At 35.1% G+C, this 24,198-nt stretch overlaps 1 long non-coding RNA gene across 1 annotated transcript; it reads left to right on the plus strand.

The window, feature by feature from the left end:
* The first annotated feature begins 316 nt into the window (after positions 1 to 316).
* Positions 317 to 18,524, plus strand: LOC120881898. Its single transcript, XR_005725356.1, has 3 exons — positions 317 to 330; positions 858 to 861; positions 18,328 to 18,524. It is a non-coding gene; the product is annotated as an uncharacterized LOC120881898 (long non-coding RNA).
* The last annotated feature ends 5,674 nt before the right edge of the window (positions 18,525 to 24,198 follow it).

Genomic DNA, 24,198 nt, shown 5'->3' on the forward strand with positions numbered 1-24,198 from the left:
ACTGTGGGTGGGGTTGTAGCAGTGGCTTGTCAAGTTTTCTTGGTTAGGGAAGCTTGTGTTGGAGTTCTGGTGGGTGGAACAGCATTTCTTCTCTCTGGAGTGCAATGAAGTGTCCAGTAATGAGTTATGAGATGTCAGTGGGTTTGGAGTAACTTTGAGCTGCCTGTATATTGAAGCTCACGGGTGTGTTCCTGTGTTGTTTGAGAATTTGCATGGTATGTCTTGCTCTGGAACTTGTTCGCCCTCGGGTGGTGCTTCAGTGTAGGTATGGAGGCATTTGATGAGTTCCTATTGATTAACGTTGTTGCCTGGAGTCAGGAGTTCTCTGATGTTCTCAGGATTTGGACTGAAGCCTCCTGATTCTGGTTTTCAGTTTTATTTTTATGGTAGCCTCTAGACTTCTCCATCTATACAGCACTGATGATAAAACATCTAAGTCAAAGATGAAAAGTTTCTCCACATGAGAGACACCCAGAGAGGTTCACAGAGTTACATGGAGAAGAGAAGAGGGAGTGGGGAGGTAGAGGTGACTGGAATGAAATGAGGTGGCATCAAAAGAGGAGAGAGCAAGCTAGCCAGTAATCACTTCCTTATTTGCACTCCACAATCTGGACTGCTCAGAGATGTTCATGGAGTTATACAGAGAAGAGGAGAGGGAGGAAGGAGACAGAGGTGGCCAAGAGGATAAAAGAGGAAAATGAAAATGAAAGAGACAGATCCAGCCATTAATCAGTTCCCTAAGTGTTCTCCACCATCTGGAATACACAGAGACTCACAGAGTTGGGTAGAGATGAAAAGGGGGAGCGAGGAGGCAGAGGCAACCTGGTGGAGAAAAAGGAGAGTCCAAAGGAGGAGAGAGTAGTCAAGTCAGTATCTCGCTCTCAAGTAAAGATGGGTACTGAAGATTAGGTTTGTAAAGGTACAAAATTGATAACAAATACCAAAAAGCAAAGATTAAAAATCTAGAGTAGAGGTTGGATTTTCAAAAATACAATATTAAAGAAAAGAAGAAGAAAGAAAGAAAAAAAAAAAGAAAAAAAGTCACAAGAATTATTAAAAAACAACAACCACCACCACAAAAAATATATATATGGCATTTGCTGTAAAAATAGGGTCTTTTTTTTAAGTAATAGTAGGTTATAAAAATAAAAATTAAAGGAGCAATAGAGGAGTTAAAAAATAAAAAATGTTAAAAAAAAAGAAGAAAAAGAAAAGAAGAAAAAACAAACAAAAAAAGAATGATCATAAAAATAGTAAATGTATATCTGGGACTTTCTCTGGTGGTGTTGTGGGGTCAGTTCATTTTTGGATAGCTCCTTGGTCTGGCTTATATATCTCAAAATCTATAGGCCCCTTCCTATGTAGTTGGTACTAACGACAGGGTTTTAATCTATTGCACCTGTCACTTCCAAGGCGGTTCCCTCTGTTTTAGCTTCTTCTGTTTGCTGGTCTCTTCAGTGTCTGTTTTCTGCCCTGACACAAGGGGGGAGGTGGTGGACACTCTTGTTTTAGGCTCACTTGTTCAATCATGCTGTGGGGAGGGAGGAATGCTGCAAACAAATAACTCCTGCTGTGTGCTCGCACTATCTCAGCCATGCTGGGCCTGCCCCGGCTCATGGTGCACACAGTTCAGGCTCTATGTTCGTCTGCTGGGAACAGTCTGAGGCCGGCCCTTGGCTGCATGCACCTCCCCGGTCTAAGCCACTCAGGCTCAGGCCCTCAGGTAGTCCTCAGAGGCACAGACTCAGTTGGGCCTGCGTTTTGTGCCCTTCCCAGGTCCAAGTAGCTTGGGTGTTTGGCAAGCACGGTCACTGCGACTTATCGCCTTTCCCATTCCTGCTGCTCAGTTTTCTGGGTGTACAACTGGCACCCCATCTTAGGCGGATGGTGACTGGTTTTGAAGACAATGATCTGCTTTTCTGGGCGCCTGATGTCCTCTGCCAGCATTCAGAAGTTGTTTTGTGAAATTTACTCAGCATTGAAATGTTCTTTTGATGAATTTGTGAGGGAGAAAGTGGTCTCCCCGTCGTATTCCTCCACCATCTTAGGACTGCCTCCCTATGTCACATTTTAAAAATACTCAAAAGTTTTTGCATAGCAAAACAAATTATGTCCCATTTGTTTATTTTTTAGTCAATCTTGGAGGTTGACTAAAAAAGATAATGCTACAATTTTTGTCAAAGTGTGTTGTTATGTTTTCTTCCAAGAGTTTTATAGTATACAATCTTACATTTAGTTCTTTAATCCATTTTGAATTAATTTTATGTGTGGTGATAAAGAATACTTTAATTTCTTTTTTTTTTTACATGTAGCTGTCCAGTTTTCCCACCACCATTTACTGAAGATACTGTCTTTTCTCCATGGTATAGCTTTTTCTCCTTTCTTGTCGATTAATTGATCATAACTGTGTCTATTTATTTCTGGAATTTCTATCCTGTTCCATTGATCTATATATCTGTTTTTGTGACAGTACCATATAGTTTTGAAAACTGTAGCTTTGTAGTATAGTCTGAAGTCAGGAAGCCTGATTCCTCTAGCTCCATTTTCCTTTCTCAAGTTTGCTTTGGCTATTTGAGGTCTTCTGTTTCTACATATAAATTTTAAAATTTTGTATTATGAAGAATGGAATTGGTAAAATTTTTGCCATTGGTAATTTGCATTGAATCTATAGATTGCCTTAGGCAGTATGGTCATTTTGACAATATTGATTCTCTCAATCCAAGAACATGGTATATCTTTCCACCCGTTTATATCATCTCAGTTTCTTTCAACACTGTTGAGTATATCACTGTTACATCCCTAGGTAAGTTTATTCCTAAGTATTTTATTCTTTGTTGTAATAGTAAATGTGATTGGTTCCTTAATTTCTCTTTCTGATCTTTCATTGCTAGTATATAGGAATAAAAGAGATTTCTGTGCATTAATGTATCCTGCAACTTTACCAAACTCAGTGATGAATTCTAGTAGTTTTCTAGGGGCATCTTCAGAATTCTCTATGTATAGTATCATGCCATCTGCAAATAGTGATAGTTTTACTTCTTATCTAATTTGAATTTCTTTTTCTTCTTTGGTTATCATGGCAAGGACTTCCAATACTATGTTGAATAAAACCAGCAAGAGTGGACATCCTTGTATTATTCCTGATTTGGAAGAAATGCTTTCAGGTTTTCACCATTAAGAATGATGTTTACTTTGGGTATGTCATATATGGCCTTTATTATGTTGAGGTAGGTTACCTCTATGCTCATTTTCTGGAGCATTTTAATCATAAATACTGTTGGATTTTGTCAAAAGCTTTCTCTGCATCTATTGAGATGGTCATATGGTTTTTATTCTTTAAGTTGTTAATATGGTATATTAAATTGATTGATTTGCACATATTGAAGAATCTTTGCATTGCTGGGATAAATCCAACTTGATCATGTATGATCCTTCAAATGTGTGTTAGATTGTTTGTTAGTATTTTGTTGAGGATTTTCATGTCAATGTTCATAAGTGATGTTGGTCTTATTTAGTCACTAGGTCGTGTCTGACTCTTTGTGACACCATGGACTGTAGCACACCAGTCTCTCCTGTCCTTCAACATCTCCCAGAGTTTGTTCAAACTCATGTCCATTGAGTCAGTAATGCTATCTAACCATCTCATCCTCTGCTGCTCTCTTCTCCTTTTTCCTTCAATCTTTTCCAGCATCAGGGTATTTTCCAATGAATCAGCTCTTCACATTGCTTTACAATTGTGTGTGTGTGACATCATTGTCTGGTTTTGTTATCAGGGTGAAGATAGCCTTGTAGAATGGGCTTTGGGAGCATTCCTTCCTCTGCAAGTTTTTGCAAATGTTTGAGAAGTATGGGTGTTGGCACTTCTCTAAATGTTTAATAGAATTCACCTGTGAAGCCATATGGTCCTGGAAGCTTGTTTGTTGGAAGATTTTAAGTTGCAGTGTCAATTTTATTACTTGTGAATGGTCTATTTATATTTTATGTTCCTGGTTCAACATGAGAAAGTTGTACCTAAGAACGTGCCCATTTCTTCCAGGTTTACCATTTTCTTTTTTTCATACAGTTGCTTGTAGTAGTATCATGATCCTTTGTTTTTCTGTCATATGAGTTGTAATTTCTCCTTTTTTATTTCTAATTTTATTGAACTCTCTTTTTTGTTGATTAGTTTAGCTAAGGGCTTATCAATTTCATTTATCTTTTCAAAGAACAAGCTTTTAGTTTCTTTGATCTTTGCTATTTTCCCCTTCATTTCTATTTCATTTATTTCTGCTGTGATTTTTATGATTTCTTTGCTTCTACTAACTTTGGGTTTTGTTTGTTCTTATTTATCTAATTGCTTTAGGTGTAAAGATAAGTTGTTTATTTGAGATTTCTATTTCTTGAGGTGGGATTGAATTGCTATAAATTTCCGTCATAGGACTTTTCTGCTGCATCCTACAGATTTTGCGTCCTCATGTTTTCTTTGTTGCTTTATGTATTATTGAATTCTTTCTTTGATTTTTCAGTTCTCTCTTTGTTATTTAGCAGCATATTGTTTAGCCTACATGTGTTTGTGCTTTGTACAGTTATTTTGCTGCAACTGACTCCTAATTTCAAAGTTCTATAGTTGGGAAAGATGCTTGATATGATTTCCATATTCTTAAATTTACCAAGGTTTGATTTGTGACCTAAGATGTGATATATTCTGGAGAATGTTCTGGGTGCACTTTAGAAGAAAATGTATTCTGCTGCTTTTGGATAGAATGTCTTATAAATATCAATTAAATCTGTCTGGGCTATTTTGTCATTTAAAGTTTTTGCTTTCTTATTTATTTTCTGTCTGGATGATCTTTCCAAATGTGTAAGCAGGGTTTGAAAATCACCCATTATTATTTTGCTACTGTCAAACACTACCACAAGACTACTAGAGCTCATCAATGAATTTGGTAAAGTTTCAGGATACAAAATCAATACACAGAAATCTCTTGCATTCCTACACAGTAACAAAGAAATATCAGAAAGAGAGATTAAGAAATAAATCCCATTTGCCACTGCAAAAAAAAAAAAAAAAAAAAAAACAGATAAAATACCTAGGAATAAAACTATCTAAGGAGGTAAAAACCTGTACTCACTATGACACCAATGAAAGAAATCAAATATGACATAAATGGAGAGATATACCATGTTCTCAAGAGGAAGAATCAATATTGTGAAAATGACTATACTACTGAAAGCAATATACCTACTCAGTCCAGTCACTATCAAATTACCAATAACATTTTTCACAGAATTAAAATAAAAAAATTACAATTCACATGGAAATACAAAAGTCCTAGAATAGCCAAAGTAATCTTGAGAAAGAAGAATGGACATACAAGAATTAGGCTCCCTGACTTCAGTCTGTACTACAAAGCTACAGTCATCAAAACAGTATGGTACTGGCACAAAAAGAGAAATAGAGATCAATGCAATAAGATAGAGAGCCCAGAGATGACCTAATTTATGACAAAGGAGGCAAGAATATACAATAGAGAAAAGACAGTCTCTTCAGTTAATGATGCTTGAGAAAACTACATTTAAAAGACAGCTACATTTAAAAGAATGAAATTTGAACATTCACTAACACCATACACAAACATAAACTCTAAATGGATTAAGCACCTAAATGTATAGACACTGTGAAACTCTTAGAGGAAAACATAGGAAGAACACTCTGCCATACATCACAGCAAGATCTTTTTTGATCCACCACCTAGAGTAATGAAAATAAAAACAAAATAAACAAATGTGATCTAGTTAAAGTTAAAATTTTTTACACAGCGAAGAAAATCATAAAGGACATGAAAAGACAACCATCAGAATGGGAGAAAATATTTGTAAATGAAGCAACTGACAAAGGATTAATTTCCAAATATTCAAATAGCTCATTAAATTCAATAACAAAAAAACAAAGCCTGGGTGAAAACCTAAATAGATATTTCTCCAAAGAAGACATACTGATGGCCAAAAGCCAGATGAAATGATGCTCACTATCATTAATTATTAGAGAAATGCTGATCAAAGCTACAGTGAAGTGTCACCTCACACTGGTCAGAATGGTCAATATCCAAAAATATACAGACAGTAAATCCTGGAGAGAGCGTGGACAAAAGGGCACCCTCTGTCACTGTTGATGGGAATGTAAACTGACACAGTCACCATGAAGAACAGTATGGAAGTTTCTTTATAAACTAAATATAGAACTGCCATATGACCCAGCAATTCCACTACTGAGCATACCTCCTGTGAACCATAAGTATAAAAGACACATGCACCCGAGTGTTCATTGCAATACTATTTACAAAAGCCAGAACATGTAAACAACCTAAATAGCCATTGACAGAGTAAAGATGTGGTACATATATACAACAGAATATTACTCAGCCATAATAAAGAATGACACTGAGTCATTGGCAGAGACATGGATGGACCTAAGAGTCTGTTACACAGAATGAAGTAAGTCATAAAGAGAAAAACAAATATATATTACTGCATATAAGTGGAATCTAGAGAAATAGCACAGATTAACCTATTTTTCGGGCAGGAAGAGCCAGACATGTAGATAATGGATGTGTGGATATGAGTGGGGGATAGGTAGTGTGGGACAAAATAGGAGTTTGGGATTGATATTTGGGCACTGCTATGTGTAAAACAGATAGGCAGTAGAACATGCTGTATAGCATGGGGAGCTCAGTTTGGTGCTCCGTGGTGACCTACTACTACTACTGCTAAGTCACTTCAGTTGTGTCCGACTCTATGCGACCCCATAGATGGCAGCCCACCAGGCTCCCCCATCCCTGGGATTCTCCAGGCAAGAACACTGGAGTGGGTTGCCAATTCCTTCTCCAATGCGTGAAAGTGAAGTCGCTCAGCCGTGTCCGACTCTTAGCAACCCCATGGACCTAGATAAGTGGAAATGGGAGAGGGGGTCCAAGAGGGAAGGGATATATGTATTCATGTAGCAGATTCACTTTATTGTACAGCAGAAACTAACACAACAATGTAAACAACTATGTATGCATGCTCAGTCACTCAGTCATGTCTGACTCTTTGGGACCCCATGGACTGTAGCCCACCAGGCTCCTCTGTCTATGGGATCCTCCAGGCAAGAATACTAGAGTGAGTTGCCATGCCTTCCTCCAGGGGATCTTGCCAACCAGGGATCAAACCCGCATCTCCTGCAGTTCCTGCTTTGCAGGCGGGCTCTTTACCACTGAGCCACCAAGGAAACCTCAACTATACTTCAATTAAAAAAAAAGAAGAAGAAGAAGAAGACGATGAAACATGCTGCTGGTGATGGGTAATATGGTAGCACAATCACAAAAATTAATTTATGGGATTTTCTGAGAACAAGGAAGAACTGAGTTTTGATGCCAAGATATTTTAGAGAATGGCTGGCTAACAAGAAGAAATTAGTACTGTGAAAGTTTTTCCCTCATTAAATATTTTAAAATGGTATTCTACACTGTAGGGAAAAACTACTTGAACTCTTGATATGATCACTAGTCTCTAGTATAAGTGTTCCATATAGAAATTAACTGGTGTTTAAACAGTCTAAACAATTGCTAAAACTGAGCCCTTTTAGGATTGACACCATTTCAGGCAGTATGTAAGAATTCTCATGGTGTTTGTTAATTAATAGTTTCAGTTGAATACCTAACTTAATAGGATACAAAGTATAATCAAAAATACTTATTGTTAAAGTCTTATAAAGTTTAACTGGAATATGAAGGAAAAGATACAAAGAGACTTTATTTTTAAAAAGGAGTATATACTGTGCTTACAGAAAAAGTGGAAGGATAAAATTTATTCAAAAGAGACATGACATATTAGAATATTTAAAAATATCTTAGAAATAAAAGTTTAAGACTATCAAATAAAACACACTAGACACAATTAACAATATAACAGTGCTTGAGTTACCCAAGTAAAGTTTTCAATAAATATTTGTTGAATGGATGGTTGGATTTTAGCATGTTCACAACCCTTAAATAATGAAAAACTTCAAGCTCTCTTTATGTTTGTTAAATAGTCATAAGTTTGCCCTTTGCATTTATTATTTGGTTTTTGGTTGACTTGACTCTTATGTAAAATGGCAATTCTATTTCTAGGTGCAAATCAGCTGTCTGGAATACTGGATCTGGCCTTGATAACTCCTTCATTATTCTTTGATTCATTTAGAGGCTCAGTAGATATAGCTTTCTTCTAAATCCCTTGATCTTAGAGGAATTTTTTAGCTATGAATAATTTTCAAGAACGTCCACCTCTGACATTCATTTCTAGGAGAAAGTAACTTTATGAAGATTATCCTTGAGTTTTCCCAAGAATTATGGGGCACATCTTCAAGGCAGAGTAAGCAATATCAACCACTTCAGACAGTGCCATGATTCAAATATAGGGGCCCATAGAATTCTTAAGCAGAGTAATTAGAGAGCATATCAGTCAAAATAACCTTTGAACTGAAAAGGCAAGAAGCTACATTTTACTGTAGATCATGTAGCACACTTTTTCCCTTTACTTAATTTTTTTGAGCTAGAAAGACAGACAAGGCAGTATAGTACACAGCTATACTCACTTTTATATAGATATTAGTGAATGCTTTTAATATGATATCCTGGTGGGCAATTCGGGTTATGCCAAGTTTGTTAAGTTTTTGCTGGGTGATGTTAAGTAACTTCTCACCATTTATTTCTGCTCTTTCAAAATTTTCTCCATATACAAGAAAACTATAATCAACTCTGAAAAAGACACAAAAGAGTTAAGATGTCAGGAAAATAGAGACTATGCATCTTTGTGAAGGTAACTACACAATTCTATTGGAATAGACTTGCTTGTGTCTCTTTTGTCATTATCAAAGAGCTGTTTCCACCCTTTATTTCACCACACCATCTTAAATTTAGCATCTTTAGTGAGGAAGGCTTAGGAAGGACAATTTTTATAGGTCTTTACAAAAATGCTTCAATGAAAAATTTAACTCACTAAAGAGATACTATTAAATATACAAGAACAGTCAGAGAGGATAACTAAAACATATTTAGAATCTGTTATAATAATACCTAAAAAGGACTTAAGTGAGATAAAATACAGGTTTTGATTTGTGAGTGCTTTTATATCAGGAATTTTATCAACAACAAACCTACAAAGTTAAATATATGTGAACTATTTTGGGAGGGTACAAACTCTCAGATAAACTGCTTCAAAACCATATTCAAAACATAAAAATCCACATTTCTCAGATATGTTTTAATGAACTGCTTCTTCCACATATATTTAGATCTATTTAGAGAGAAACTAGAGGAACCATAAAAACATAACACAATGTATTATATGATGGAGAAAATAAATTACTATAACTGACATGAAAGGTTGCTGAGCTATGAATATCTAAATCATTAGTAGACTATAAATAAATTATGAAATTATCATTCACCTTTGGTTATTCATAGTAATAATAGTAGTTAAGTGGAAACAATACAAATAAAGTAAACTTATAATTTGCTTGAAATTTGATATTGAGCTTTCCTATGATAGTGGTGGTTTAGTCACTAAGTTGTGTCCAACTCTTGTAATCCCATGGACTGTAGCCTGCCAGGCTCATCTGTCCATGGGATTCTCCAGGTAAGAATACTGGAGTGGGTTTCCATTTCCTTCTCCAGGGGATGTTTCCAACCCAGGGACTGAACCTATCTCCTGCATTGCAGGCAGATTCTTTACCGACTGAGCTATAGTGAGTATGGCTAATTCATACTCTGGGAAATAACAGTATAAGATAATTAATACAGATTCCATTACTTAATATCTTAAAAAATAATTAAGTCAGGGAAATGATTACCTTTACAATATCTTTAGAAAATTTGTTAACAAGATAATGTAAATAAGATTTCATGAGGAATATTTAAACTGCTTTTTATAACTTATCAAGTGCACATATATATTTAATTATGCTGATATGCTAATTAAATCATGTTTGAATTCTCATCTATTTATTAAAACAAGATCTACTAGTAACTGGGCTTCCCTGGTGACTCAGCTGGTAAAGAACTGGCCTACCAATGCAGGAGACTCAAGAGACACAGGTTCAATCCTTGAGTCTACTGGAGAAGGAAACTGCAACCTGCTGCAGTATTCCTTCCTGGAAAATTCCATGGACAGAGGAGCCTGGTGGGCTACAGTCCATAGGGTCACAAAGAGTCAGACATAACTGAGATTGTGTGCACATGCACACACACACACAAACAACCTCTATTAACTTATTTTGTTGGTTTCATTCTCCTTACAATCTGCTCTTTAAAGGCTTACAACTACATTTATTTTAAATGTTTATAATTCTCTACTGCTACATATTCAGCAGGCCTTACACTTGATTACTCATAAATTAATAAGGTTTATTATTGCATTTTAAATTTAAAGAAGTGAAGTCACTTAGAATAACCCAACTTCCATCAGTGTAGATACTTATTCAGAATTCCCATTTCCCCCACTTGGAGCTTCATGATAGAGAAAAATTATCTGCCCCAATGTAGAAAATAACCAGAAATATAATTCAGACATTTTCAAACTATCTACTAAACTTGAGTGTATTTCTCACTCTAAGGTTATGTTTCAAGTTTATTATTTCCTTTCATTAAAGGAAGAGAAATAAGGGTTTGAGTAGTAAATTAGAAATATCAAGAGGAAGTTGTGTAAACATGACAAAATTGAAAGCTAAATATCTCAAAGTAATCTTCCTATTAATTTATAGAAGATTTTGGTGAACTAATTTCATTAGAGTGATTAAATATTATAAAAAGATTAATTGAATTAGGTATGGGTCAGTTTTAATACCAGGAATTATCTAGGGAAAAATTATACTTAGTTATGTTCAATAGAATTAGAAAAACACTTTTGTGGGTGGTGCTCACACTTGGAACTTCCCTCTAACTACATTTGAAAGTTGGATGACTTGTCAGGGAGAATTTTAGCTTTCTTTTACTTCTCATGTATGTATGATAGTAATTATATTGCTCTGAATATTTCATATGTATCACATTCCACATTCTGTTTTATGAACTGAAGCAGGTATTTGCACTAGAATATAATATACTGTCAATAAGTCTGTAGAAATAAGTTAAGAAACTATGATATAAACAAAGTTAATAAAATAACCTGCTTTCTGTAGATGACTGAATATCTGATATAATAAATGTCAGCTATCTCTACCAGGTTACTTTGCCTTTGCTTTTTCAAATGCTTTCATTAAAACTTATTTATATGCTAGCTGTAGGTTTATCTTATACAGCCTTTATTATGTTGATGAATGTTCCCTTTGGGCTTCCCAGGTGGCGCTAGTGGTAAAGAACACGCCTACCAATGTAAGAGACATTAAGAGACCTGAGTTCCATTCTGGAGTTGAAAAGATCCCCTGGAGAAGGGTGTGGCAACCCACTCCCATATTCTTGCCTGGAGAACCCCATGGACAGAGGAGACTGGCAGGCTAAAGTCCATAGGGTCAGAGTCTGACACAACTGAAGCTACTTAACATGCACACATGCATGTTACCTCTGTGCCCACTTTCTGAAGAGATTTTTTCTTTAATAATAAATGGGTACAGAATTTTATCAAAAACTTTTTTGCATCTACTGAGATGATCATATGGTTTTTATTTTTCAACTCATTGATGTATTCCAAATTGGTTGAAAAATTCTTGCATCCTGGATGGGATGGGAGTTTGAGGGAGAATGGATACATATATATGTATGTGTATATATATATATTTTTTTTATATGTATGTGTATATATATATATTTTTTATATGTATGTATATATATATATATATATATATATATATATATATATGGATACATATATATGTATGGCTGAATCTCTTTGCTGCTCACCTGAAACTATCACAATATTTTTAATTGACTATACCCCTATACAAATTTTTAAAAATAAATTAAACAATCTTAAAAAATTATTTACGAAAGATATGGACTAGATAATAGATATGGACTTCAAACAAGTTCCATAGTTTTACCAGTCAATAGCCTGCATCTTTGGATCACTGGATTTTGGATGAAGTCCATTCATATCATGTTGGCCTTCATCTACACAGGTGACACTTTGAGCTATCAATGACATAAATAACAAGTTTGTTTGATAAACATATGTCAGGCTATAAGCATTGAAAACTTTGCTAATCAGAGACATGGTCATTTCCTTAAAGAACCATGAAGGCAAAAGAGACTAAATCCCATGGTGCATAAAATCCATTGCAGACATCCAAGGAGATATTTAGGAAGATTAAGAATTGATTAAAATTCTATAGTCAGTTGGCAGGTACATTAAAAATGAGACCAAAGATTAAAAGCAGAAAACTCATTCCCAATATCTGTCTCACAATCTTTGGGGCTTTAAAACAATCTGTATTTTTATATCCATTATCACAGACATAATGGTGATGTTCAAATTATTGCCAAGGATGGAATTTATTATTGAATACTAAGTTATCAATGTGAACATTTGTGACTGTCAAGCTGATTTATACAACATACACATCTACCCCTACCTGGATTTGCCCTTCTTATCCCATGCCACTTTGTCTCATCAGAATTTACTATAAACAGTATTGATTTACAAATTAGGTCACAGTAATATTCTTAAATATTGTATGTGTGAATATGTTCATTCATGTGTTTGAATGAAATTTAAATTTAATTTGCCAATGTATGAGTAATTAACATAGTCATAGTCATAACCCCAGTTTATATTTATGAGGACTAACATAGCTATCAAGATTAGTCTGTATGTTTTACTTATAAATAAAAATGGAGAATTTTTTTAGCTTAAGAAACTATAAGACCCTCTGTCATAATAATAACTAATATTTTCCACTATTCTAAGCATATTTCATATATTAACTCAATTCTCGAAACAACTCTATGACAGAGGAACTTTCATTCTCCCCACTTTACAAATGTAAAAACTAACTCAAGGAGAGTTAAATAACTTATTTAAAGATACTTAAGCCTGTAAGTGGCTGAGTCAGGATTTAAATACAATAACATAAAAACTAGATGCCATGCTCTTAACCAATATGCTATTCTAATTTTCTTAGTAATTGAGATGGCCTAAGATTTATGAATAGCTTTTATGAGACCCCAAAAAGATCTTCTAAAATGGCATGCTCAATGATATAAGAGACAGCTGACCACAATCTCAGAGTAATCTTAAGTGCAGCCAACTATCCACAGCTGTGAATATTTGTAATAAGCATAATCTGTCTGTACAACTCATCATTCCTTAAGTTCACTCATTCATTGTTCACCGAAGATTTAATGAATGCTTTCGATATACACAAGTTGTTAAAAATCGTGAATCAAAGGAAGAAACAGAACACAATCTCTGCATTTAAATAACTTTTTTGGCAACTAAACAAAAACACACAAGATATTAATAAAATGCATGCCACACTAAAAGAAAGATGCTCATAAGTGAAATGAATAAGAATCATGGTAGGCATTTGGTAATCAGAGAGGTGAGAGACCAGAATGAGTCACACACATGTCCTACAGGATGAAATTACAACCCAGTAATTCTTGCAACTGTAAATAGCATGTAATTTTGCTTCATCAAGCAATGTTTTATGTTCCTGCAATCCACTCTACTGAACCCAGATTAATATAATGTTATTCTGAGTCTAATTCAGATTCTTAATTCTGTGTGCTATGACTTTATCTGGATGAGGACAGAAAAAAATACTTAAAAGGATTCAGGGAAAAGTCTATTAGTATTAGTCTATTGTATTAGTCAGAGATGGGCTATACAAATTATTTAAACAAAGACCACAACTCAAAATTAAAGATATGCATCTATAGCCAAAAGCATATCAAATGTTCTGAAACTTAACAATTAAGAAAATCCTATTCATCTATATTTTATAAGGAATCAGTATAGATGTGAAATAGGAAAATAAAAGGCCCCAAAAGACATCAAGTGCAATTCATAAGCACATCATTTACTGAATTTAAAGCAACAGATAATTTTTAGCATTTTAATTGATAGCTTCCTCAAATTAGCAAGTCAGAAAATCTGTATGTGATAGAATATAGACATATTACTGTGAACAAACTACAAAATTAGAATCCAGAGATTGCCAGGAATTTCAAATGTACAAAACAAACCTGGCACCAATAGAAAACTGTCACTTTGATTTGATGTTACAGAACAAAAGTCATACATAAGAAATATGCTAAACAAATCTGATATAACTTAAAGTTCAGTAAGAAGATTGTAGAAATGTCTATTTAGTTCTTTGGCCCATTTTTTGATAGGGTCGTTTATTTTTCTGGAATTGAGCTGCAGGAGCTGCTTGTATATTTTTGAGGTTAGTTGTTTGTCAAAATAAACTAGCATGAAGGAAAACATATACTATGAAATTTCAAAACTAGATGAGCAAGATATGGTAAAACTCTACGTAAAGATTGAGAATTATAATTAAAATGTCTATTTGTTTTTTTAATATAAATATTTATTTTAATTGGAGGTTAATTACTTTACAATATTGTATTGGTTTTGCCATACATCAACTGAATCTGCCACAAGTATACACGTGTTCCCCATCCTGAACCCCCATCCCTACTCCTTCCCCATACCATCCCTCTGGGTCATCCCAGTGCACCAGCCCCAAGCATCCAGTATCATGCATCGAACCTGGAATGGCGATTTGTTTCATATATGATATTATACATGTTTCAATGCCATTCTTCCAAATCATGCCACCCTCTCCCTCACCCATAGAGTCCAAAAGACTGTTCTATACATCTGTGTCTCTTTTGCTGTCTCGCATACAGAGTTATCGTTACCATCTTTCTAAATTCTGTATATATGCATTAGTATAATGTATTGGTGTTTTTATTTCTGGCTTACTTCACTCTGTATAATATCAATGTAATACACCACATTAACAAATTGGAAAATAAAAGCCATATGATTATCTCAATAGATGCAGAGAAAGCTTTTGACAAAATTCAACATCAATTTATGATAAAAAAATCTCCAGAAAGCAGGAATAGAAGGAACATATCTCAACATAATAAAAGCTATATATGACAAACCCACAGCAAACTTTAACCTAAATGGTGAAAAATTGAAAGCATTTCCTCTAAAGTCAGGAACAAGACAAGGGTGCCCACTCTCACCACTACTATTCAACACAGTTTTGGAAGTTTTGGCCACAGCAATCAGAACAGAAAAATAAAAAGGAATCCAAATTGGAAAAGAAGAAATAAAACTCTCACTGTTTGCAGATGACATGATCCTCTACATAGAAAACCCTAAAGACTCCACCAGAAAATTACTACAGCTAATCAATGAATATAGTAAAGTTTCAGGATATAAAATCAACACACCGAAATCTCTTGCATTCCTATACACTAATGAGCAAATAGAAAGAGAAATTAAGGAAATAATTCCATTCACCATTGCAACAAAAAGAATAAAATACTTAGGGATATATCTACCTAAAGAAACTTAAGACCTATATATAGAAAACTATAAAACACTGGTGAAATAAATCAAAGAGGACACTAATAGATGGAGAAATATACCATGTTCATGGCTCAGAAGAATCAATATAGTGTATTTATGGATTTTTAATTTATGGATTCTTTTAACAATCTTATTTCCCAATCCTATGGGATTATTGACATCTAACTTATCAGTCAGACTTAATTATAAAGAATCTGGGAAGAACTCAGAATTAAGATGGTGATCAATAATGTAGATATAATTTCAGTCCATCTATTTATTAACGGATCCTTTTGAACTATTAATAGAGGACTTTAGGCCAAGTTTGTCTCCTTGCCACACATCCTATCACCAACAATAATATTACTACTAGTTCACTGCTTGTGTATTCTGTATTTTCCACTGTGCTAAATAAGCCCACTTTACTTCCATTGTCTTATTTAATGTTAACAACAACGATGGTCAGGGTTTTATCATGACTTTAATTTTAAACATTTGGAGGTTGTCATTTAGAAAGATTGCTTTTACTAGTAGAGTTTTTTTGTATTTTCACACAAATTGTGAAATTAATTGTTCTAGCTCTGTGAAAAATACCATTGGTAGCTTGATAGGAATTGCATTGAATCTATAGATTGCTTTGGGTAGCATACTCATTTTACTATATTGATTCTTCCAATCTATGAGCATAGTATATTTCTCCATCTATTAGTGTCCTCTTAGACTTCTTTCACCAGTGTTTTATAATTTTGTATATGTCAGTCTTTTGTTTCACTCAGTTCAGTTGCTCAGTTGTGTCCGACTCTTTGCAACCCCATAAATCGCAGCACGCCAGGCCTCCCTGTCCATCACCAACTCCCAGAGTTCACTCAGACTCACATCCATCAAGTCCATGATGCCATCCAGCCATCTCATCCTCGGTCGTCCCCTTCTCCTCCTGCCCCCAATCCCTCCCAGCATCAAAGTTTTTTCCAATGAGTCAACTCTTCACATGAGGTGGTCAAAGTACTGGAGCTTCAGCTTTAGCATCATTCCTTCCAAAGAAATCCCAGGACTGATTTCCTTCAGAATGGACTGGTTGGATCTCCTTGCAGTCCAAGGGACTCTCAAGAGTCTTCTCCAACACCACACTTCAAAAGCATCAAATCTTCGGCGCTCAGCCTTCTTCACAGTCCAACTCTCACATCCATTCATGACTACTGGAAAAACCATAGCCTTGACTAGACGGACCTTAGTCGGCAAAGTAATGTCTCTGCTTTTGAATATTCTATCTAGGTTGGTCATAACTTTCCTCCAAGGAGTAAGCGTCTTTTAATTTCATGGCTGCAGTCACCATCTGCAGTGATTTTGGAGCCCCCCAAAATAAAGTCTGACACTGTTTCCACTGTTTCCCCATCTATTTCCCATGAAGTGATGGGACCAGATGACATGATCTTCGTTTCCTGAATGTTGAGCCTTAAGCCAACTTTTTCGCTCTCCTCTTTCACTTTCATCAAGAGGCTTTTTAGTTCCTCTTCACTTTCTGCCATAAGGGTGGTGTCATCTGCATATCTGAGGTTATTGATGTTTCTCCCGGCAATCTTGATTCCAGCTTGTGTTTCTTCCAGTCCAGCATTTCTCATGATGTACTCTGCATATAAACTAAATGAGTAGGGTGACAATATACAGCTTTGACGTACTCCTTTTCCTACTTGGAACCATTCTGTTGTTCCATGTCCAGGTCTAACCGTTGCTTCCTGACCTGCATACAGATTTCTCAAGAGGCAGGTCAGGTGGTCTGGTATTCCCATCTCTTGAATTTTCCACAGTTTATTGTGATCCACACAGTCAAAGGCTTTGGCATAGTCAATAAAGCAGAAATAGACGTTTTTCTGGAACTCTCCTGTTTTTTCCATGATCCAGGGGATGTTGGCAACTTGATCTCTGGTTCCTCTGCCTTTTCTAAATCCAGCTTGAACATCAGGAAGTTCACGGTTCACGTATTGCTGAAGTCTGGCTTGGAGAATTTTGAGCATTCCTTTACTAGTATGTGAGATGAGTGCAATTGTACAGTAGTTTGAGCATTCTTTGGCATTGACTTTCTTAGGGATTTTAACGAAAACTGACCTTTTCCAGTCCTGTGGCAACTGCTGAGTTTTCCAAATTTGCTGGCATATTGAGTGCAGTACTTTCACAGCATCATCTTTCAGGATTTGAAATAGCTCCACTGGAATTCCATCACCTCCACTAGCTTTGTTCGTAGTGATGCTTTCTAAGGCCCACTTGACTTCACATTCCAGGATCTGGCTCTAGATGAGTGATCACACCATCATGATTATCTGGGTCATGAAGATCTTTTTCGTACAGTTCTTCTGTGTATTCTTGCCACCTCTTCTTAATATCTTCTGCTTCTGTTAGGTCCACACCATTTCTGTCCTTTATTGAGCCCATCTTTGCATGAAATGTACCCTTGGTATCTCTAATTTTCTTGAAGAGATCTCTAGTCTTTCACATTCTGTTGTTTTCCTCTATTTCTTTGCGTTGATTGCTGAAGAAGGCTTTCTTATCTCTTCTTGCTATTCTTTGGAACTCTGAATTCAGATGCTTATATCTTTCCTTTTCTCCTTTTGCTCCTTTCATTAGGTAGATATATTCCTTATGTATTTTATTCTTTTCATTGCAACGGTGAATGGAATTGTTTCCTTAATTTCTCTTTCTATTTTCACATTATTAGTGTATAGGAATGCAAGGGATTTCGGTGTGTTGATTTTATATCCTGAAACTTTACTATATTCACTGATTAGCTCTAGGAATTTTCAAGTGGAGTCTTTGAGGTTTTCTATGTATAGGATCATGTCATCTGGAAACAGTGAAAGTTCTACTTCTTCTTTTGCAACTTGGGTTCCTGTCATTTCTTTTTCTGCTCTGACTCCTCTGGCCAAAACTTCTAAATCTATGTTGAATAGTAGTGGTGAGAGTGGGCATCCTTGTCTTGTTCCTGACTTTAGGAGAAATGCTTTCAATATTTCACAATTGAGGATAATGTTTGCTGTGTGTTTGTCATATATAGCTTTTATTATTTTGAGTTATGTTCCTTCTATTTCTGCTTTCTGGACGGTTTTTATCATAAATGGATGTTGAATTTTGTCAAAGGCTTTCTCTGCATCTATTTAGACAATCTTATGGTTTTTAATTTTCATTTTGTTAATGTGGTGTATTATGTTGATTAATTTGTGGATATTGAAGAATCCTTGCATCTCTGGAATAAAGCCCACTTGGTCATGATGTATGATCTTTTTAATGTGTTGTTGGATTCTGTTTGCTAGGATTTTGTTAAGGATTTTTGCATCTATGTTCATCAGTGATATTGGCCTGTAGTTTTTTTTTTTTTTTTTCGTGGCATCTTTGTCAGGTTTTGGTATTAGGATGATGCTGTCCTCATAGAATGAGTTTGGAAGTTTACCTTCCTCTGCAATTTTCTGGAACAGTTTGAGTAGGATAGGTGCTAGCTCTTCTCTACATTTTTGGTAGAATTCACCTGTGAAGCCGTATGGTCCTGGGCTTTTGTTTGTTGGAATATTTCTGATTACAGTATCAATTTCTGTGCTTGTGATGGGTCTGTTAAGATTTTCTATTTCTTCCTGGTTCAGTTTTGGAAAGTTGCACTTTTCTAAGAATCTGTCCATGTCTTCCAAGTTGTCCATTTTATTGGCATATAGTTGCCAATAGTAGTCTCTTATGATCCTTTGTATTTCTGTGTTGTCTGTTGTGGTCTCTCCATTTTCGTTTCTAACTTTATTGATCTGATTTTCTCCCTTTGTTTCTTGATGAGTCTGGCTAATGGTTTGTCAATTTTATCCTCTCAAAGAACCAGCTTTTGGCTTTGTTGATTTTTGCTATGGTCTCTTTTGCTTCTTTTTCATTTATTTCTGCCCTAATTTTTAAGATTTATTTCCTTCTACTAACCCTGGGGTTCTGCATTTCTTCCTTTTCTAGTTGCTTCAGGTGTAGAGTTAGGTTATTTAGTTGACTTTTTTGTCCTTTCTTGAGGTGTGCTTGTATTGCTATGAAACTTCCCCTTAGCACTGCTTTTACAGTGTCCCACAGGTTTGGAGTTGCTGTGTTTTCATTTTCATTCATTTCTATGCATATTTTGATTTTTTTTTATTTCTTCTGGGATTTGTTGATTATTCAGTAGTGTGTTGTTCAGCCTCCATATTTAGGAATTTTTAATAGTTTTTCTCCTGTAATTGACATCTAATCTTATTGCATTGTGGTCAGAAAAGATGCTTGGAATGATTTCAATTTTTTTTAATTTACCAAGGCTATATTTATGGCCCAGAATGTGACCTATCCTGGAGAAGGTTCCATGAGCACTTGAGAAAATGGTGAAATTCATTGTTTTGGGGTGAAATGTCCTATAGATATCAATTAGGTCTATCTGGTCTATTGCATCATTTAAAGTTTTTGTTTCCTTATTAATTTTCTCTTTAGTTGATATATCAATAGGTGTGAGTCGGGTATTAAAGTCTCCCATTATTATTGTGCTATTGTTAATTTCCCCTTTCATACTTGTTAACATCTCTCTTACATATTGCAGTGCTCCTATGTTGGGTGCATATGTATTCATAATTGTTATATCTTCTTGGATTGATCCTTTGATCATTATGTAGCATCCTTCTTTGTCTCTTTTCATAGCCTTTGTTTTAAAGTCTATTTTATCTGATATGAGTATTGCTACTCCTGCTTTCTTTTGGTCTCTATTTGTGTGGAATATCTTTTTCCAGCCCTTCACTTTCAGTCTGTATGTGTCCTCGTTTCAAGGTGAGTCTCTTGTAGACAACATATATTAGGATCTTGTTTTTGTATCCATTCAGCCAGTCTTTGTCCTTTGGTTGGGGCATTCAACCCATTTACATTTATGATAGTTATTGATAAGTATGATCCCATTGGCATTTACTTCATTGTTTTAGGTTCGAGTTTATACACCCTTTCTGTGTTTCCTGTCTAGAGAAGATCCTTTAGCATTTGTTGGAGAGCTGGTTTGGTGGTGCTGAATTCTCTCAGCTTTTGCTTGTCTGTAAAACTTTTGATTTCTCCCCCATATTTGAATGAGATCCTTGCTGGGTACAGTATTCTGGGCTGTAGGTTATTTTATTTCATCACTTTAAGTATGTCCTGCCATTCCTTCCTGGCCTGAAGAGTTTCTATCGAAAGATCACCTGTTATCCTTATGGGAATCCCCTCGTGTGTTATTTGTTGTTTTTCCCTTGCTGTTTTTAATATTTGTTCTTTGTGTTTTATCTTTGTTAATTTGACTAATATTTGTCTTGGGGCCTTGGTAAATTTTTAAAAAAACTGAAATCATTTCAAGCATTTTTTCAGATCAAAATATGGTAAGACTAGGTATCAACCACCTGGAAAAAAATATTTCAAATCAAACATATGGATGCTAAACAACACAGTTCTGAATAACCAGGAGATCAAAGAAAAAATCAAGAAGGAAATCAAAACATGCATAGAAACAAATGAAAATGAAAACACGACAAACCCAAATCTATGGGATTTTATAAAAGCAGTGCTAGGAGGGAGGTTCACAGCAATAGAATCCTACCTCAAGACACAGGAAAACAACAAATAAACCACCTAACTGTACACCTAAAGCAACTAGAAAAAGAAGAACCCTGCAGTTAGTAGAAGGAAGTAAATCATCAAAATCAGAGCAGAAATAAATGAAAAAGAAACAAAGAAGACTATAGCAGAAATCTACAAAACTAAAAGTTGGTTCTATGAGAAGATACGTAGACAAACCGTTAGCCAGACACATCAAGAACAAAAGTGTAAAGAATCAAATTAGAAAAATTTGAAATGAAAATCAAGAAATTATAACAGATAACACAAATATAAAAGATCATAAGAGATTAATATGAGCTATTATATGCCAACAAAATGGACAACTTGGAAGAAATGGAAAAACTCTTAGGAGAATATAACCCTCCAAAACTGAACCAGGAGAAAAAGAATATCTTAACAGACTCATCACAGAAATAGAAGTGGTAATAAAAATATTTTCCAACAATAAAACCCCAGAACCAGATGGCTTCACAGGTGAATTCTACCATAAATTCAGAGAAGAGCTAACACCTATCCCACTCAAACTCTTCCAGAAAATTGCAGAGGAAGATAAACTTACAAACTCACTCTATTAGGCCAACATCACCCTAATACCAAAACCAGCCAAAGGTGCCACAAAAAAAGAAAACTACAGGCCAATATCACTGATGAACATAGATGCAAAGATGCTCAACAAAATTGTTTGCTTAGCAACAATCCAACAACATATTAAATAGATCATACATCAGGACCAAGTAGTCTTTATCTCAGGGATGTAAGGATTCTTCCATATTCACAAATCAACCAATGTGGTGTACCATATTAACAAATTGAAAGATAAAAAACATATGAATGTCTCAATAGATGCAGTGAAAGCCTTTGACAGAATTGAACATGCATTTATGATAAAAACTCTCCAGAAAGCAGGCATAGAAGGAATATACCTCAACATAATAAAAGCCATTATAGGACAAACCCACAGTGAATATTATCCACAATGGTTAAAAACTGAAAGCATTTCCTCTAAACTTAGGAACAAAAGAAGTGTTCGCCACTCTCACCACTACTATTGAACATAGTTTTGGAAGTCGTAGCCACAGCAATCAGAGAAGAAAAGGAAATAAAAGGAAATCAGATTGGAAAAGAAGTAAAACTCTCACTGTTTACAGATGGCATGATCTTCTACATAGAAAACCCTAAGACACCACCAGAAATTTACTAGAGCTAATCAATGAATATAGTAAAGTTGCAGGATATAAAATTAATACACAGAAATCCCTTACATGCCTATACACTAACAATGAGAAAATTAAGAGAAGAAATTAAGGAAGGAATCCCATTCACAATTGCAACTACAAGAATAAAATACTTTGGAATAAATTTACCTAAAGAAACAAAAGACCCATATATAGAGCACTATAAAACACTGATGAAAGAAATCAAAAATAATACAAAACATGGAGAAATATTCCATGTTCTTGGATTTGAAAAATCAATACAGTGATAATGAGTATACTACCCAAAGTAATCTACAAATTCAACACAATCTCTATCCAGATACAAATGGCATTTTTCAGAAAACTAGAACAAATAATTTCACAATTTGTATGGAAAAGCAAAAAACCTCAAATAGCCAAAGCAATCTTGAGAAAGAAAAATGGAACTGGAGGAATCAACCTGCCTGACTTCAGACTATAAAGAGCTACAGTCATCAAGATAGTACTGGCACAAAGACAGAAATATAGATCAATGGAACAAAACAGAAAGTCCAGAGATAAGCCCATGCACCTATAGACACCTTATCTTTGACAAAGGAGGCAAAAATATACAATGGCGAAAAGACAATCTTTTATCAGGTGGTGATGGGAAAACTGGTCAACTACCTGTAAAAGAATGAAACGGGAATAATTTGTAACACCATACACAAAAATAAACTCAAAATGGATTAAAGATCTAAATATAAGGCCAGAAAAATAAAACTGTTACAGGAAATCACAAGCAGAACACTCTCTGACATAAATCACAGCAAGATCCTCTATGACCCACCTCCCAGAGTAATTGAAATAAAAACAAAAATAAATGAGCTTGACCTAATTAAATTTAAAAGATTTTGCGCAGCGAAGGAAACTATAAGCAAGGTGAAAAGGCAGCCTTCAGAACTGGAGAAAATAGTAGCAAATAAAACAACTGACAAAGAATTAATCTCACAAATATACAAGAAGCTCATGCAGCTCGATTCCAGAAACAATAAATGACCCGATCGAAAAAATGGGCCAAAGAACTAAATAGACAATTCTTCAAAGAAGACATACAGATGGCTAACAAACACATGAAAAGATTCACAAAATCACTCATTATCAGAGACATGCAAATGAAAACCACAGTGAGATACCATCTCATGTCAGTCAGAATGACTGCCATCAAAAAGTCTACAAACAATAAATGATGAAGAAGGTGTGGAGAAAAGGTAACCCTCTTACACTGTTGGGTATGCAAACTAGTATAGCCACTATGAGGAACAATATGGAGGTTCTTCAAAAAACTGGAAATAGAACTGCCATACAACCCAGAAATTCCACTGAGGGGCATACAAACAGAGGAAACCAGAACTGAAAGAGACACATGTACCTCAATGTTCACTGCAGCACTGTTTATGATAGCTAGGAAATGGAAGCAACCTAGATGTCCATTGGCAAATGAATGGATAAGGAAGTCGTCATACTTATAAACAATGAAATATTACTCAGCTATAAAAAAAAAACACATTTGAGTCAGTTCTAATGAGGTGGAAGAAATTCAAGCCTATTATACAAAGCACAGGAAGTCAGAAAGAGAAATGCCAATACAGTATATTAAGACACATGTATGGAATTTAGAAAGATGATAATGACAACTCTATATTCAAGACAGCAAAAGAGACACAGATGTAAAGAACAGAATTTTGGACTATTTGGGAGAAAGTGAGGGTGAGACAATATGAGAGAATAGCATTGAAACATGTATATTACCATATGTAATATAGATCAACAGTATAAATTTGATGAAAGAAGCAGGGCACCCAAAACTGGTGCTTTTGTACAACCC

Source organism: Oryx dammah, unplaced genomic scaffold (assembly GCF_014754425.2).
Source record: "Oryx dammah isolate SB20612 unplaced genomic scaffold, SCBI_Odam_1.1 HiC_scaffold_23, whole genome shotgun sequence".
Classification (NCBI taxonomy): Eukaryota; Metazoa; Chordata; class Mammalia; order Artiodactyla; family Bovidae; genus Oryx; species Oryx dammah.